The sequence below is a fragment of the Aquila chrysaetos genome, chromosome 24 (genome assembly GCF_900496995.4).
Source record: "Aquila chrysaetos chrysaetos chromosome 24, bAquChr1.4, whole genome shotgun sequence".
Classification (NCBI taxonomy): domain Eukaryota; kingdom Metazoa; phylum Chordata; class Aves; order Accipitriformes; family Accipitridae; genus Aquila; species Aquila chrysaetos.
In genome coordinates, this window is record NC_044027.1 from 7,727,518 (window position 1) to 7,744,118 (window position 16,601).

The window sequence follows — 16,601 nt, forward strand, 5'->3', positions numbered from 1 at the left end:
GCACACTGCTCCAGCGTGGGTCCCCCACGGGGTCACAAGTCCTGCCAGAAAACCGGCTCCGTGGGCTCCTCTCTCCACAGATCCGCAGGTCCTGCCAGGAGCCTGCTCCAGCGCAGGGTTCCCACGGGGTCACAGCCTCCTTCAGGAACCCACCTGCTCCGGCGTGGGGTCCTCCGTGGGCTGCAGGTGGATATCTGCTCCACCGTGGACCTCCATGGACTGCAGGGGGACAGCCTGCCTCCCCATGGTCTTCCCCACGGGCTGCAGGGGAATCTCTGCTCCGGCGCCTGGAGCATCTCCTCCCCCTCCTTCTGCACTGACCTGGGTGTCCGCAGGGTTGTTTCTCTTACATGTTCTCACTCCTCTCTCCGGCTGCCGAATCTGCCTGTCCCAACTTTTTTTCCTTCTTAAAAATGTTATCACAGAGGCGTTACCACTATCGCTGATTGGCTCGGCCTTGGCTGGCGGCGGGTCCGTCTTAGAGCCGGCTGGTATTGGCTCTCTCTCGAACACAGGGGAAGCTTCCAGCAACTTCTTACAGAAGCCACCCCTGTAACCCCCCCCCGCTACCAAAACCTTGCCAGCAAAACCAATACAGTCGTTTCTACTGTGGCGAAGCATCGAGATACAGTTTTCGGTTTAAAGCGTCAGAAACTACATTCACCGAAACCGGTAACTGGCGGCGTAGGTGAAACCGATCTGGCGCGTGCAGCTGTGCTCGCAGGGATGCTCGGTGGCTCCTCATCAAAGCGGCAAGGGGTGTGCGTGGACATCCGTAGGGTTGCGCTCTGGGTCCGAGAGCGTTAACGTGTTTTTGCTGTTGGAAGATGGAATGGAGCGTGTGCCTGTTAAATCTCAGGGCAGTCAAAAGCTAGGAGGGACCCTGAGCGGGTTTGGTGGCACAACTGCGGTTTTAAAAGGTCTTGACCGTTTGGAGCAACGGCCTGGAAAAAAATCATTCCTTTTTTGCAACGAGGCAGTTCGCAAGGACAGATGTGTTGCTGCGCTCTTTAGCAAAAATACTCAACTTGTGATGTATAGGGTGAGGAAGTCTTGGCTATACTAAGGCTTGAGAAAATGTATGTAGGTATCTGTGTCTGTCACCTGCGTGTATCTAGGAAAGTGCGTTCTAGTGAAACTAAAGTTACCAATGAGTCAAAAAAAAAAAGAAAAAAAAAAAAGGCACGATTGTCTGAAAAATGCAAAAGCTCTAGTGGCCTGTGTCAACAACTGTACCAAAGATGATGCAAAAATACTTTTTGCTCTGCTCCGTCGTACTGTCTTCACAAACCTTCACAAAAAAAGGCAGTTTTGGATTCCTACCCAGCTTTATGCTAACGGGTTTTTTCTTCTCTCAGCTGGATGTCAGCTGGCACCGTTTCGCCGTGGTTGCCCTTTCTTCTGCCATGACAATACGAGACAGATGGAAAGAATCCATAGCGGTCTGCAAGTACAAGGTACGTCTATGATGTGTGTCCGCGTTTTTCCAAAGGTACTTGCAGTAAACATTAAGAGTGTGCCAACTCTCCTTCTACATTTTTTTGCGTGAAATATTTTAACACAAATACTAAAAATAAGTTCTGTTCTGGAGCATGTTACACCTATGCAAAGTTTACTTCCCTCCGTTTATTTTCTCTTCCTGAAAGCATAATCTTCTGTTTCTGTGCACTTGCTAGTAAATGATACAGTGAAAATAATTTTGTACTAAAAGAGGGAAGAAACTGTTCGTCGGAGTTCAGCTGTTCAGGAGAAAGAGACTTTGTTTTCGTGATAAAAGCTTTATGCTTTTGCAGTCAATGAGTTTTTTTAAATACCTTATAGGAGTACTCAAAAACCTTACTGAGATAATTAGCATCTGTGCTAAAAGCAATCAAGGTCAAAGAAGAGACGTGGACAAAACAGGACAAGTTGGCGTCGCATCTGTGTGTTTTCCAGGCTTTCCCAGGAAGCACTAGCAGCCTTGTAACTAGTGACAGTGAGTCCTGAGTGTTTTTGATGAGTTACTGCTTCAGTAATGTATTTTTACCTTTAAACTACAGCGTGTCATTTTGACTTCAGTTGGAAAGAGATTTTCCAAAATGGAAGTCTTTGTCACTCAAAGAAATTTTGTTTTATGAACTTCCCATCAGAGTGGATCTTCAGAGGTGATCGACTTGACAGTAGAAGTCATCGGTAACAAGACTTTTCACTCTCTTTAAAAAAAGAAGAAAAAAAAAGGCAATTTCCTTCCAAAGACCCAAGCACAGCCCATCTTCCTAAAGTTGATGGCATCGCTGGTCTCTGGTTTCTCAGTTGTAACAGTCGAGATAACATGAAAATGTGTTGCTCTGCATGCTTCAGTACGGCCAAAAGCATTAGGAAATCTGCCGGTCCTTTTTGGTAGTCTGAGGTATTGCAGCACTGGGGATTTTACAAATTGACTTGCGTTGTTTAAACTGTAACTGCCAAATAGCTGTAGTATATAATTTATTAGGTGTATGTAAGCAGTTGGGCATTTTTCTAAATGTTTGAAAAGAGAGGCAACTGAATGTTATGGGTCGTTTTTCCTGATGTTTTGACGGAGTGCTCTGAAGTACTTTCTTTCCGTCTGGCTTTCAATGGTGCGTTTCCCTGGCAGTTCAGTAGCACCTCTCTTGGGCAGCGCAGCTGGCCAGGTGTCCCTCCTCATTACGTGACACACACAAAAACCCTAGTCAAATTATAACCGTGTACTTTGGAGACAGATAATTTAATGCTATGAATTCAGAGCTGTGCAAGTCAAGGTCATGCAAAAGGAAAATCAAATACTTTCATAGTATAAGTATTTTTATTGGATGTATATAAACGTGGGCACACCTTTTTAGTGTAAAGTGAATTATTGAGATTTATGCTTTATTTTTTGTTTTGCTCTTTGAAGTTTTCCACTTCACTTTCAGCTTTATTCACCAAACGAGCAAGATGCAAAGCAGCAGCAGCAGCGCAAGGGCTGTAGCTGTTGCGGTGGATCCGTAAGCGTAGATTCTGATTGTGTACGACCTCGTCCCGCAGCCTCCCAGGGTTATCTCCCTGCAGCAGTGCTGTAAGGAAGGGAGGAGGCGTTTTCCAACCCCGGCAAGAGTGTTTACTTGTATGCTGAGAAGGTGTTCAAAACGGTATCCGTTAGCCTAAGTGCTGATTTTAAGTGTTCAAATCGCTCTTAACTTTTAAAGGAGGTGGTGTATTTCGAGCTGACCTGTTTACCTGGAATCCCCCTTTAGCTCAGTGACTCTTCTTGTGCACCCCCAGCCTCCGCTGGCAGAGAAGCTGGAAAGTCCTTGACTTAGTATAAACACTGCTTAGCAACAACTAAAGCATCGGTGTGTTGTCAACATTATTCTCGTCCTAAATCCAAAATGGCCCTGTACCAGCTACTCAGAAGAAAATTAACTTTATTCCAGCCGAAACCAGGACAACCCCAAACCCCCTGATTCTGGGTCTGCCGCGGAAAAGAACAAACGAATTTGGGACTCCTGGGAAAGCCAAATCTGCCTGGATTTGTGCAGCTGGAAAGGAAAAAAAACCACCCCATTTTCATGCACAGAAGCACAACCAAAAGATCACCCCTTTTTATGTTGTGGGAAAGCACTGAAACACACCCCAAACTGAGTGTTTTGAAAAAGCAAAGACTCCCCAGTTTGGGGAAGATTGGGGGTGAAGCACAGGCAGTTTGAGGGGCATTGCTGGGGGTCCTCCCAGTGTGGATGATCTGGTGTGGATTCTCTGTTGCTGTGAGTCATCCCAGGTGAGTTACCTGCTGTGGATCATCCCGGGTGGACTCCCTGGGGTAGGTCATCCCCACCCGTGTCCCCCCATGCACCTTTGTACCCTCACCTACCCTCCCCCCCGTGTGTGTTTCTCCCCCATATGCCCCCCGTTGCTCCGGCCCGCCCCCTTCACCCACGCGAGTTTTTAACCCACGCGAGTTGTTTCCCCCCGCATCCCCTGCTCTCCTGTCTCCCGCCCCCCCTCCCTCCTTTCCCTCCACCATATTCCACACCACCACCCCCCATCATCCGTCAGGCTCCAGACCCCTGGCATGCTGCCTGCACCCCATTCTCTGTCATTTTTTTTTCTTCTTTTCCTTACAAGTTGTTGTTGTTGTTGTTGTTGTTGTTTCTTTTGAATGATTAAACTGTTTTCGTTTCAAGCCACGAGTTTTCTCACTTTCGCCCTTCGGATTGTCTCCCCGTCCCACTGGGGGCGGGGGAGCGAGTGAGCGGTCGCGTGGGGCTTCGTTGCCGGCTGGCGTTAAACCACGACACGAGGTGAGTCGCAAGCCCTGCCTGGCTAATGCTGGAGGCTCTCTGTGTTCCTCCTGCCATCCTGACGGGCCGTCCTTGTTCTTCGTTGCCGCTTTATAGCGAGCGCCTCTTGCTCCGTAAGCAGCAGTACTCGGGCTGTGCAGGTACTGCGCTTTGCAGGCAGCAAAGGGCAATTGTGACGCTTGCTGGCGGGAGCGGCAAGGAGTGCGGAGCCACGCTCCTGTAGGGAGCAAAGATGGAGCCTCGAGGGCTCTACGGTCATCTGCTGCGGACATCTAACATCCCGACACGCCGCTTTGCTTTTCCCTGCTTCGTGTCTAATTACTTTGCACGCCGGAGGGCAGGGCGGTAAGTAACACCGTGCAGCGCCTCTTCGATAAGAGACAAGCCCCGCACAAGAAGCCTTGCGTGCGTGCAGGATTAGGAGAGCAGAGTTCTGATAGCGCAGAGGTGAGGAAAGGTGCGCCCACCGCAACAGAGCCCCAGGATCGCCAGGGTATCGCTCACTTGCCGGTCGGCCGCTCGCGTCTGGTCCGCTGGGACGCGCCGCTTCCTGCTGAACAGAGCTGCCCCTCTGGCACAAAGCAGCTTCGGGTCTCTTGTGGCCTGCCTTCAGGCTGTCACCTGAACCAGGCGTTATTGTTTTTAAAATCTCTCGCCAGCATCTGTTGAGTGGCTGCTGTCACTCCCACGACCCTGGTGCCACATGCAGACGGATACAGCAGTCCCTGGAGCTTGCTCCAGGGCAAACCAACCCCCCCCCCCGCCGTTTGCAGGTTCCCTGTGCTGCTTCTCCTCTCTAGATAATGGGGTGGGGGGGCAGGGACAGAAGCGACCACCCGAATTGTCTGTTCTTTGCGCTTGACTGCTGTAACCGCTCCAGCCACTCGGGTGCTTTTTGGAACGGAGGCAATGAAGATGACTGCCCGGGCCGCGAGTGGGGAAAGGGCAGGGCAATGGAAGCCCTGTGCCCCCAGTAAGTAGTTACCGCCTGCGGCTGGTCTCTACTGGGCTGAGCTGTCAGTCATCCCTCATCCAGCTGATGCTCAGAAGAGGCTCGTTACGGGGATGCTGCTGCGCGGCGACCGAAGGTGGGAACTGGCGCTCGGGAGGCGCGCATGCGCGGTGGCGCGTGTCGCTGCGTCCCGCTGTTGCCTGGCAACCATAGCGCGACACGGCGTCTCGGCAACCGCGCATGCGCGGTGGCGCGGTTGAGGGCGCTTGCAGCTGTCGCCTGGCAACCGAAACGCGGCACGGCACCTCGGCAACCGCGCATGCGCGTTGCTCATGTTACGGCGCTCGCCGCTGTTGCCTGGCTCCCAAGGCGCGACACAGCGTCTCGGCAACCGCGCATGCGCCGTGTCGCGGTTTACGGCGCTCCTGCTGTTGCCTGGCAACCGAAACGCCGTGCTGGCGCTCGGGAGCCGCGCATGCGCGGTGGCGCGTTTTGCCGCCCTCCTGCTGTTGCCTGGCAACCAAAACGCGGTGCAGCGGCTCTGGAGCCGCGCATGCGCGGTGCCGGCGCGTTTCGCCAGCGCTCTCTTCCGCCGCCTATTGACCAAAGTTCCGTACTGCAGCTGGGGCGCCGCGCATGCGACCAATGTTCGGTACTGCAGCTCGGAGGCTGCCCCTGTCCTGCACGTGCCGCCCATCGGTAACGGCAATGCGGCACCGGGGGGCGGTGCCGCCGCGCTCGTTGCTTCCTCCCGGTAAGGAAACGCCAATGCCGCCCCAGGCGCGCGGTGTCGGCGGGCGCTCGGCGCGCAAAGCGCGGAACTGCGGCGCCGGGGCCGCCCCTGGGCACGCGCCTCCCGCCGTCCGCTCGCTGCTGCTGCCGCCTCGTGGCCGAAGCGCGGAACCGCAGCGCCGCCACCGCACAGGTGCGCAGCAGCGCCGCCGCCTCCGCTGCTGCCGCCTTGTGGCCAGAGCGCGGTACTGCAGCCCGGCGGTCGCGCGCCGGCTCCGGCCCCTCCGGCGCATGCGCGGTCCCCGGGAGCAGCGTGGCGGCGCGCAGGGCGCGGGTCTCGGCGGCAGCGGGCGAGCGCCGGGACCGCGGGTGAGGCGAGCGATCCCCTCCGGCGGGGGCGGGGGCGAGGGGTGCCTCCTGCCCGCCGGCCGCCCGGGGCTGGCGGGACGGGGAGCTGCGAAGCGGCCGTTCCCCGAGAGCCGATAGAAGGGAAGAGCGGACGGAGGCGGGCACCCCCCGGGGGCGGCCAGCGGGCGCCTCCCCGAGTCGCCAGAGCTCCCCCGGAGCCTCCCCCGGCCCCGCTCGGCCCGTGCGGCTGCCCCCAGCTCCAGCCCCTCCCCTGAAGCCTGGGCTGTGGCCGCAGGCAGCCCCCGCGCCCTGTCGTGAGGGCAGCAAGCTGGCCCTCAGTGCATCTCCAGAAGCCTCTGCAGAAGGAGGGGCTCTGGCCAGGGGCGAGCTACAGTAATAAGGGTCACTGCTGCCTCTTTCCCTCTCCCAGAGGCCACGCTGTGGGTGCAGTTGTCCGTTCGTCCCCTGGGGATTCCGTTGACTGCAGCAGCCTCGGGCTTGCGTGGGCTGTCTCTGGCTGGCCTCCCTCTCTGCGCGGCGCGGGAGCACAGAGGGACAGGCAGGGCACTTACCGGCTATGGGCAGGAGCTGCTGCGGCTGAAGCTGGAGAGGCCAGAGAAAGGTAGAGAAGAAGAAATGGAAGGCCGGCCGGCCGGCCGGCCAGCAGCTGCCTCCCGCTGCAGGCGAGAGAGAGCCTGCCTCTCCGTGTGTGGAAGGATCCCTCCTCGTAGTCCGCAGCAGGTCAGACGGCCAGGGTGCACCGCAGCGTCCGTATGCAGCACCGACGGTGCGGTACGGCCGCGTAGTGAGCGAGCGAGCGAGCGAGGCTACGTGTCTAGGAGGCCTCATCTCGTAAGAGCTGTGAGACACTCGCGTGTTCCGTTACGTGGAGGACAGCCAAGCGACTGGAGTTGCAGGAGAGGAGGGGAGCGGGAGAGGAGCAGAAAGAAGCGTCTGAGCTGGCAAGGTCTCCTGGCAGCACCAAGAATGAGAGCTGTGGTGAGTCCCGGGCCCTCGGGGCCCCGTCGCTCCTCTTGTGCGTCCCGGTCCCTCCCTCCCCCTCTCGCTTTCCCGTGCTGCTGTGATGTTTGGGGTTTTTGGGGGGTTTCTTTTTGCTTCCCTGTATCACTCCTCTTCTGTCTATTCTGTTGTCCTGCTCCCTCTTCCTCTCCCCCTTTCTCTCTCTCGTTCGACTGCCCCCCTTCCCTTTTCTCTCTGCGTTCTTGTCCTGCTCCCTTTCCCTATTCCCCCCCACCCCCCACCCAGTCTTTGTCCTGGAGCCAATCGCTGTTTTTTCTTTTTCCATCTCCTTGTCCTGATCTGCATCTGCCTCTTTCCCCGCCTCCCAATTTCTCTGGCCTGTTCCCTGGCGTTCTTTTCCTCTCTGCGCCTGTACGTGCCGCTCTGTGTCCCTGCCTGCCTATCTCTCTTCCTCCTGCTTTCTCTTTCTCTCTCTATCCCTTTGTCTTGCTCGCTGTTGCTGTTTATTTTGGTCATTCTGGATCTCACTGTCCCCGTCCTCCTTCCTGTTCATCTCTTACTCTCTCTGACCCTTTGTGCTGCTTCCTGCCCCTTTTTTATTCACCCTCCCTCCCTCCCTCCCTCTCTCTGCAGGGCTCCTGATACCTCTCTTTCTAAATTCCCCAATCCCCTGTGCTTCTCACGGTCTCTGTCTTTCTCTCTCTCTCTCGTTGTCATTGTTCTTGTCTGTCGCTCTGTCTTGCTTCCCGTCCCGTCGTTTCTCGCTGTATCCCTTTGTCCCGCTCCCTGCTCGTATTCGTATTCCTCTCTGTCCTGAGGACCATCCCAGTTTTTTGTCTCCGTCCTGCCGCTGTCCTGATTTGTCCTTCTCTGCCATGTTCCCTGTCCCTCTTTCTGTCTCTTTTCCTCTGTCCCTGCTGCTTATTTCTCCACCTCTGTCCAGACCCCTGTCCCTTCCCCCCCGCCCCGCCTTGCTGTCCCTCTGCCTTGCTTTCTTTCGCAAGACCTTTTCTTGTCTGTCTTTCTCTGCCCCATTCCCTCTCCCGTCCTTTCTAACTGTGTCCCCCTGTCCAGCTAGCTGTCTCTTCTTTCTTTTTTCTGTTCCTCAGTATTTTTTTCTTTTTCCGTATCTCTCTCCCACTGCCCACCGCAGTTGGTTTTTTCCCCTCCACTGCTGGCCTGCTCTTTGTCCCTTTTGTCTCTCTCTGTCCTTCTGCCGTGCTCCCTGTGTCTATTTAATCCCTTCATCTCTGTCCTGCAGCCCCTCGCTATTTTTTTTTGCTCTTCCGTGCCTTTGTCCCGCTCCCCGTCCTTGTCTCTCTTTCCCTTGGTTCCGCCTCCCGTCCTTTTTTCCTTGCTTGCTCCATCTCTCTGTCCTGCTCCCTATCCCTCTCGCGCTCTCTCTGTTTCTGTGTCCTCCTCCGTGCCTTTCCCCACGTTCCCTGTCTTGTTCCCTCTTTGGTTTTCTTGTTTTCCGGGCGGCTGGGCCCGGCTTTGCGCGGGGGTGCTTCGGCTGGGGGGTTTGGGGTGCGGGCCTGGCCGTGCCACGGAAATAAAGCCTGAAACGGCAATCACGAAGCGACGCCCTGCCTGTGCTGGGGCTGCCCCGCAGAGGCGTGGGGCCGGGCCTTCCGCAGGTCCCGAGCACTCCCCAAAACTGCGTGTGGGGCCGCGGGGGTGCAGGGCTGTGGGGTGGCTACGCTCGGCGTCGCCCGTGGGTGCTGCAGGGTCAGAAATGGAGAACAAGTTTTCTGTTCCTGGGGCTTGAAAACAGGCTCGCGCGGCTGATTTTGGGGCTCGGAAACAGACCGAGCTGCGCGGCTTTGGGCCCGGAAGCAGAGGTCCGGCCCTGCGGTTTTGGACATTGAGAACAGGCTCAGCAGCCGGGCTTTTTGGCTCCCAAACGGGCCCCGAGTCAGCCGGTGTGGGGGCCAAAAGCGGAAGCCAGCTTGGCTGGTTTGGCAGGCGGGTGGGAGGGTCTTGGGGTCTGCGGGGGGAAGCAGGGGGTGGGCAGGGTGCGTGGACCCTCCCCAGAGATGGGGGTCTGGTTGTGTCGGACGCCGAAGTTCGGGAGGCCGGCGCGCAGCAGGCCGAACTCAACCTCTGCGATGGTCTGTGGGGGGAAAGGCGCTTTTCAGACCCCACGTGCCCTCTTTGAGTCCAGCTCTTCTTTCTGCGCTGCTCAGAATAGTCGTTAAGTAATTAATCGCACAAACTAACGAATATTTATAGGGTGTGTAACTCTGATGTTTAATCCTAATGCTCCAGTTTTGACTGCAGTTGATATACAACCTTATCGAAAGCCCAGGCCGTTGCACAAAGCTGGAGCTTGTGAGGAGAAGCAGCTGAAATCAGCCGGAGCTTCAGTGCGGAGCTGGGGCTTCAGTGAGCCAGAACTGTAGCAAGCGGGAGCTGGAACGAGGCGGGGTGTCCGCTGTCCGGAGCGTGCATTAGCCAGAGGCAAAAGTACCTGCGGCTGTAACGAGCAGGAGCCGCGATTAGCTGGAGCGTCTTTTCGCTGGAGCGTCTGTCGGCCGGACCGCGCTCCCAGCGCAGGCAGGGCTGTCTGCAGCGAGCAGCTCCGAGCAGCAGGGAGGTGAGTTGTCCTTCTGCCAGCGGGGAGCCCGGCCTCTCCCCTCGGGGATGCAATCCACGCCACGCTCCTCTCTCTGGGTGGAGGGTCTCTCCCGGGCCGTTCCCGCAGGCAGAAGCGAGGTGGGGGTCCCCCGGCTCTCCTGGGGCAGCCCCCCCCGGCGAGGGGGCACGGGCGAGGTGTCGTCGTCCCCTCGGTACCGGGCAAAGGGGAGAGAAACCGGCCGGTGGGAGTTCCTGGGGTGCAGAGCCCTTCCGGCAGCATCCTCCCCTGTCTTTTCACCGTTGGCTGGGTGTGACAAGCAGGTTCATTTCTTTGTCTCCTCTTTTCCCAGTGTCACCTTCCGCGTCACACGAAGAAAATCCTGCGTGGTTAATTCCGCTTGCTGCTCAGGTAATCACACGTATCGGGCCAGGGGAGCAGAGAGAAACACTTGCGAGTTTGAGGGCACTACAGATGCTCCATGTTAAACCCACAGAAAAGGCAAATTTGCTGCTAGTGCAGAAAAGCTGATGGAAAAATTGCTGTTAACAGATCGTGCCCTGTTCCTGAACTGGTCCCTTGATATGTTTTTGCTTCAGGTGAAAGAACGAAATTTCATGTCTGGTAAATTCAGAGCTGCCTGTTAGCTTCTTTAGGGTCGAGTGTTTCTCTTCTCTCTGTTCATACGGATTTTATGGGCAAGTTGGAAATAGCCTATTATTTTTTTATGTATAACTGAATTTTTAGGAAGATGTGGTGTCCCTGTAGTTCATTTTTGAGCACCTAGGTGCCAGTAGAAATGTAACGAGTGAAACATGATGGAAAGTGGTACTTAAACTTGATTTTTATTTGATTTTTTTTTTTTTCCTTCCCCATTAAGAGTGTTGATGGCATGTTGTCCCGTGGCACAATCCTCATGCCGTTCAGCGGAGTCTTCACTCTAGGACTTTTAAGTAAAAAAGCCTGTCCTTCCAAAAAAGGACTAGTCATTCATAGGACCGAGGCATAGACGTGGAGAGTCGCTTAAGTACGTGATCGGAATTAAAGCCAACTTTCAGTTAATGTTGCTGCTGTCGGTCTTTGCTTTCATTGCTTTCTCCACCACTCCCTCATGGTTGGGAGCTCTGAATCGTAATTTTTTTCAGCCTCTAACACATTTCCCCCCCCCCCCCCCCAAAAAGGAGAGGCAGTGTCTAAAAGTTAATTAGTTTCCTCACAAATGCGTCGAGTAAATACAATTGGAGTTGTGATGATTAAAACCACAAAAATGACCCCAGTCTTGCAGATCTGGACTATTTCTGAAGAGCCGTTCATCACACGCAAAAGTCGTCGGGGTACGGATCACCCGCGCTTCGTGCTCTGACAAGGCAAATTGCTGAGGCAGGGATGAACTCTAAAAGAAAAAAAAAAAAAAAAAAAGGCTACAGGGTCACGGTTTTGTTTTGTTGTTTGTTTTTAAAGAGTGCAATATTGACTGGTGCCAGCCTGCAGAGCTCTTCTGCTGCCTGACCTCTCCTTCTCTTTCATGGCTGTAATTGTCGTTTGGATAATGGTAGAAGAGCAATTAAGTTACTTGCCTCTGTGAATGTGCTGGTAATACCAGGAAGGCAAATGCTTGAACCAGTAGTGAATAACTTGCCTACAAGTCGAATTTCTGAAGGAAGAACAACGGCAGCACAGGAAGCAAATAGCAAGTGACCAAAAATGTGCGTGTGTCAAACGCATCAAAGCTTTATTGCCAAATGCTGTTTGGCAATATGTTCCAAACGGCTTTTTTTGGTAAGCGTCAATTTTCAGGAAGTTCTCGGTTCTGTGTGCAAAACGTGTCCTGTTCAAGTGTCCTGTGAATAGGCTGCACGGGGAAGGTGAAGGCCAGCATCAGCTTCAGGGCTGGCACCTTCTTTGTAGGAGAAGTAGCTGGAGCTTTGCAATTTTGGAAAGAGGTTCTTCCGCAAACGGTGAGCTATCAGGTCTCTGGGAAAGCAGGAATCCGCAGGGCACTTGTGCCTGTGAATAGGCTGCACGGAGAAGGTGAAGAGCAGCAACAGCTTTGAGGGCCGGCACCTTCCTTGTGGGAGAAGTAGCCAGACGTTTGCAATTTCGGAAACAGGCTCTGCCGAGAACTTTGAGCTGTCAGATCTCTTGGAAAGCAGGGATCCGCAGGGCGCTTGTGCCTGTGAGTAGGCTGCCCAGGGACGGTGAAGGGCAGCAACAGCTTTCGAGGCTGGCACCTTCTTTGTGGGAGAACTAGCCGGACGTTTGCAATTTCAGGAAAAGGCTCTGCCGAGACCTTTGAGCTGTCAGGTCAGTCGGAAAGCAGGGATCTGCAGGGCACTTGTGCCTGTGAATAGTTTCCACAGGGAAGGTGAAGAGCAGCAACAGCTTTCGGGACTGTCACCTTGTTTCTGGGAGATGTAGCCTGATGTTTGCAATTTCGGAAACAGGCTCTGCCGAGGACGGTGAGATGATAAATCCATGGGAATGCAGGGATCCGCAGAGCGGTTGTGCCTGTGAGTAGGCTGCATAGGGATGGTGAAGAGCAGCAACAGCTTTCAGGGCTGGCACCTTCCTTCTGGGAGATGTAGCCCGATGTTTGCAATTTTGGAAAGAGGTTCTTCCGCAAACGGTGAGCTGTCAGGTCTCTGGGAAAGCAGGGATTCTCAGGGCGCCTGTGCCTGTGAATAGGCTGCACGGGGAATATGAAGAGCAGTAACAGCTTTCAGGGCTGGCAGCTTCTTTGTGGGAGAAGTAGCCGGACACGTGCAATTTCAGAAAAAGGCTCTGCCGAGAACTTTGAGCTGTCAGGTCTCTGGGAATGCAGGGAGTCTCAGGGCGCTTGTGCCTGTGAATAGGCAGCACGGGGACAGTGAAAAGCAGCAACAGCTTTCAGGACTGTCACCTTGTTTCTGGGAGATGTATCCCGATGTTTGCAATTTATGCTAGAAACATAAAAAAGTAAACCATAAAGCATGCTTATGGTCTGTGCCGAAGCGTCGGCCGAGCTCGTGCTACCTGCACTCATTTTCCTAAGAGCCAGGGCTCCCGTGCTTCCCCCCTGCCTTTGCCTTTTGCTCAAGCTGGTGCAGAAGGGAAGCACGCGCAAAGCAGGGAAAGCACATGTGTGTCTCTCCTCCTTGCTGAGCTCAGACACCCCCCAGAGGGGACGGGCCGCTCTCTGACAAGATCTGCTTTCTTGTTCCTGCAGGGACTTGCGCGCTTTGTTGGCGGAGCCAAACCAGAAGATGCAGCTTCTTCTGGAGGAGGTGGCTCAACTGAGGGCGGAGATCAGCAGTGCCAAGAAGGTGAGCGTGCGTTTTGGGGAAGGAGGCTTGGCTGGGCAGAACCCCCGAGAAAGTACTCGGTGGGGTGGTTGGTGGGGCCGGACTGCTGAGTGCAGCAACCCAGCCTTTGCCCCAGGGGCTTTGCTGGGTGAGCTTCTGCGCTGCAGAGGCCCTTCTCCAGCCCCAGCCTAAGCGGGCCGCTTCAGGCAGCGGAGCACTCCCGACAGCCTCCCCTTGGCACACCATTGCCTCTGGCTGCTCTGGCCGGGCCCCTGAGGCAGTGGTTTTGCCCGGACAGGCCGCACTGCTGGGGCTGAGGAGGAAGAGCTGAGCGGGGAGCCTGCCTTTGCCCAGAGATGGCGAGGAGAAAGGCCCCCCAGCGAAGACGCCAAGGGGCCTCCAAAGGCTCCTTGGGGAACGAGGCCGACCAAGAGCCGGCAGGAGAGGCAGCGGGGCCTAGCCGCTGCCAGACGAGCAGGTACGAAGTGGGCTGCTCCTGCCCGGGCCTTCAGGTTAGGGTGGTAGCACGGACGTGGCCTCGCACGGTCAGTGGGGAAGCGTGGGGGAGCCGACAGGGGTTTTCTGAAGAGCCCCGTGGCTTGCAAAGCCCCCCTTCTGTGGGGATGGGTCTCGGCTGAAAGCCCGGCTCGCTCTCCCGGCCAAAAGCCAGGGTGCAGCAGGGGCTTTTGGGGAGGCGGTGGCCTCGTGCTGCAGGGGTCGGAGCCCAGCCCTGCTAGCAGCACAGGGAGATTTTGCTGCACGGGGGGGCCAAGCCCCTGGGACCTGAGCCTGGCCCCCTCGGGACGCTGAGGCACAGTCCTGCCTGGCTGAGGGGGGCAGCTGTGCAGAGAGGAGAGGGGCTGGGAGACCGGCAGTGCCCAGGGAAGAAGTGGGGGGCCGCGGTGGGGGACAGCAGCCTGTGCCCCCTCCGCGAAGGGCCACTGAGAGGTGCCTGCCAAGGGGCGGGTTAGTGCCAGGGCCCAGGGAGCAGGGAGGGACGGGGTGGGAATGGGGCTGTGCTGCCGGGTCGGCTTCCCAAGGCGGGGGACTGCCGCTGCCAGCTTGCTTCCTCTTCTCCCGCTGCAGGCCTGTAAAGCAAAGGATGGGGAAAGGAGAGGAGGGGACCCCTAGAAGCAGCCCAGCTGTGCTGCCCTCTCTCGCTGCTGCTGGGACGGCCCGTCCTCTGGCAAGGGCCTCCGCTCGGGCTCCTCCTGAGCCCACCTCGGCTCCCGTGGCGTGGGGACGGTGGGCAACCGGCATTTGTCTTTTTCCTCCCCCAGTAACCTCTGCATAGAGATGGAGGTGCTGACCCTGCCTTCGATGCCAGCTGCCGGCTCAGCCGCTCAAGGGCCTGCCAAGGGGCGCGACAAGGCCACAGAAATTGCAAGTAAGCTCAGCACTGCTGCTTGCCGCGAAGTCCTCTGGGGTGAACTCGGAGAGCTGCAGTGTGCCAGAGCTCTGGCCAGCTGTGCCAAGTGGCCGGAGAAGTGCAGGCTGCCCTGCTGCTCTTTGCCCCAGGGAGGGAGTGGGTAGGACTCGGTGCCCGCCTCCCCACAGGGAGCTGCAACACGTGTGGCTGGGCATCCTAGTGAAGAGACCTCAAGAGACAGGCCTAACTTTTCTCTGGTTTCTTTGCCCAGGGACGGCCTTCAGCCTTGCTGGCCAGCCGGCAGGTGCCCTCGTCTCCCTGTGGACGCATGCTGAGCACACGCGTCTTGGCCGTGTACGTACTACATGTTTCTGCTGCGGACGGGGGGAGAAAGGGGATGTCTGAGGGTCAGTGCAAGCCAAGGGATTGATGTTTGCAATTTCGAAAGAGGCTCTGCCGAGGACGGTGAGATGTTAAATCCATGGGAATGCAGGGATCCGCAGAGCGGTTGTGCCTGTGAGTAGGCTGCATAGGGATGGTGAAGAGCAGTAACAGCTTTCAGGACTGTCACCTTGTTTGTGGGAGATGTATCCCGATGTTTGCAATTTTGGAAAGAGATGAGGCTGCAAACGGTGAGCTGTCAGGTCTGTGGGAAAGCAGGGATCTGCAGGGCACTTGTGCCTGTGAATAGTCTGCACAGGGAAGGTGAAGGGCAGCAACAGCTTTCAGGGCTGGCACCTTCCTTGTGGGAGAAGTACCAGGACGTTTGCAATGTTGGAAACAGGTTCTGGTGAGGACGGTGAGATATTAAATCCATGGGAATGCAGGGATCCGCAGAGCGGTTGTGCCTGTGAGTAGGCTGCCCGGGGACGGTGAAGAGCAGCAACAGCTTTCAGGGCTGGCACGTTCCTTGTGGGAGAAGTCCTCGGACATTTGCAATTTCGGTAAGAAGCTCTGCCAAGAACTTTGAGCTGTCAGGTCTGTGGGAAAGCAGGGATCTGCAGAGCGCTTGTGCCTGTGAATAGGCTGCACGGGGAATATGAAGAGCAGTAACAGCTTTCAGGGCTGGCAGCTTCTTTGTGGGAGAAGTAGCCGGACACGTGCAATTTCAGAAAAAGGCTCTGCCGAGAACTTTGAGCTGTCAGGTCTCTGGGAATGCAGGGAGTCTCAGGGCGCTTGTGCCTGTGAATAGTTTCCACAGGGAAGGTGAAGAGCAGCAACAGCTTTCAGGACTGTCACCTTGTTTCTGGGAGATGTAGCCTGATGTTTGCAATTTCGGAAACAGGCTCTGCCGAGGACGGTGAGATGATTGTTATGGGTGTCGACAACAAATTATACGCCAGCCTGTGGACAGTCCAATCAAAATTGATTGAAGCAAGCAGCAAACAGGCAAAACAGCACTGGGCGGCCACGGAGTCTCTGCTCTACCAACAGGCGCGCACCCGACCCCTTTAGAGTCCCCTTTTTATAGCCCTTGGTTGCTGGGCTAAAACCCAGAGTCCCGGCCCACGTGGCCTTGTTTAGCGTCTTCTGCGATTGCGCGCCTGGTTGCTAAGGGGGTCGTGGGATGAAGGTTGTAGTCTTCTTCTGTGTTTCTTGTCGTTTAGAGCATGCGTTCCTTAAAATATTTCCTTATTAGGCATTGAAAGCCGAGCTATCCCGTTCACTTAGCAGGACCTTATAGTTACAAAGTTTCCAACTGCACCTGTTTGCAGGAGCTAACGCTGCCTTGCAAAAGCAAACCCACTGTGCAAGGCTTACAAAACCGGTTTGATTACAAATACATAAGATGAATTAATACATAAGATGAATTTATCACAATCCCCCCTTTTTGTTTTCATCATTTTGTTGGTCAAACCGGATTATGGTTTCTCGAGCTAGAGAAAGAAGGGGAGTTTCTCTTTCAACAATTTCGGCTTCATGCTGCCCTTTTAATAACATTAGGTGTGTAGCTTCTAATCGATTTTTTACTAATTCAATAATTCTATTTAATATACAAGGTCCAAAAGTTAAAATCAACATTAATACAGCTATTGGTCCTGCTATGGTTGACAGCAGAGTAGTTAACCAGGGGGATTGG

The 16,601-nt window shown here is 55.4% G+C and overlaps 3 long non-coding RNA genes across 4 annotated transcripts in view; all 3 read left to right on the plus strand.

Annotated features, from left to right (window-relative positions):
• The first annotated feature begins 640 nt into the window (after positions 1-640).
• On the plus strand, positions 641-5,437 carry LOC115334753. Of its 2 annotated transcripts, none has more exons than XR_005931268.1 (3): positions 641-1,457; positions 3,417-4,283; positions 4,943-5,437. It is a non-coding gene; the product is annotated as an uncharacterized LOC115334753 (long non-coding RNA). The 2 variants fall into 2 exon arrangements; XR_005931269.1 differs by lacking the exon at positions 4,943-5,437 and adding an exon at positions 4,440-4,540.
• On the plus strand, positions 1,494-3,088 carry LOC115334752. Its single transcript, XR_003921247.2, has 2 exons — positions 1,494-2,016; positions 2,916-3,088. It is a non-coding gene; the product is annotated as an uncharacterized LOC115334752 (long non-coding RNA).
• A 3,737-nt stretch (positions 5,438-9,174) lies between the features above and the next one.
• The window catches only part of LOC115334751, a 29,954-nt gene continuing 22,527 nt past the window's right edge, over positions 9,175-16,601 (plus strand). Inside the window, exon 1 of the long non-coding RNA XR_005931267.1 lies at positions 9,175-10,282. This is a non-coding gene — a long non-coding RNA (uncharacterized LOC115334751). The remainder of the gene's footprint in view (positions 10,283-16,601) is intronic.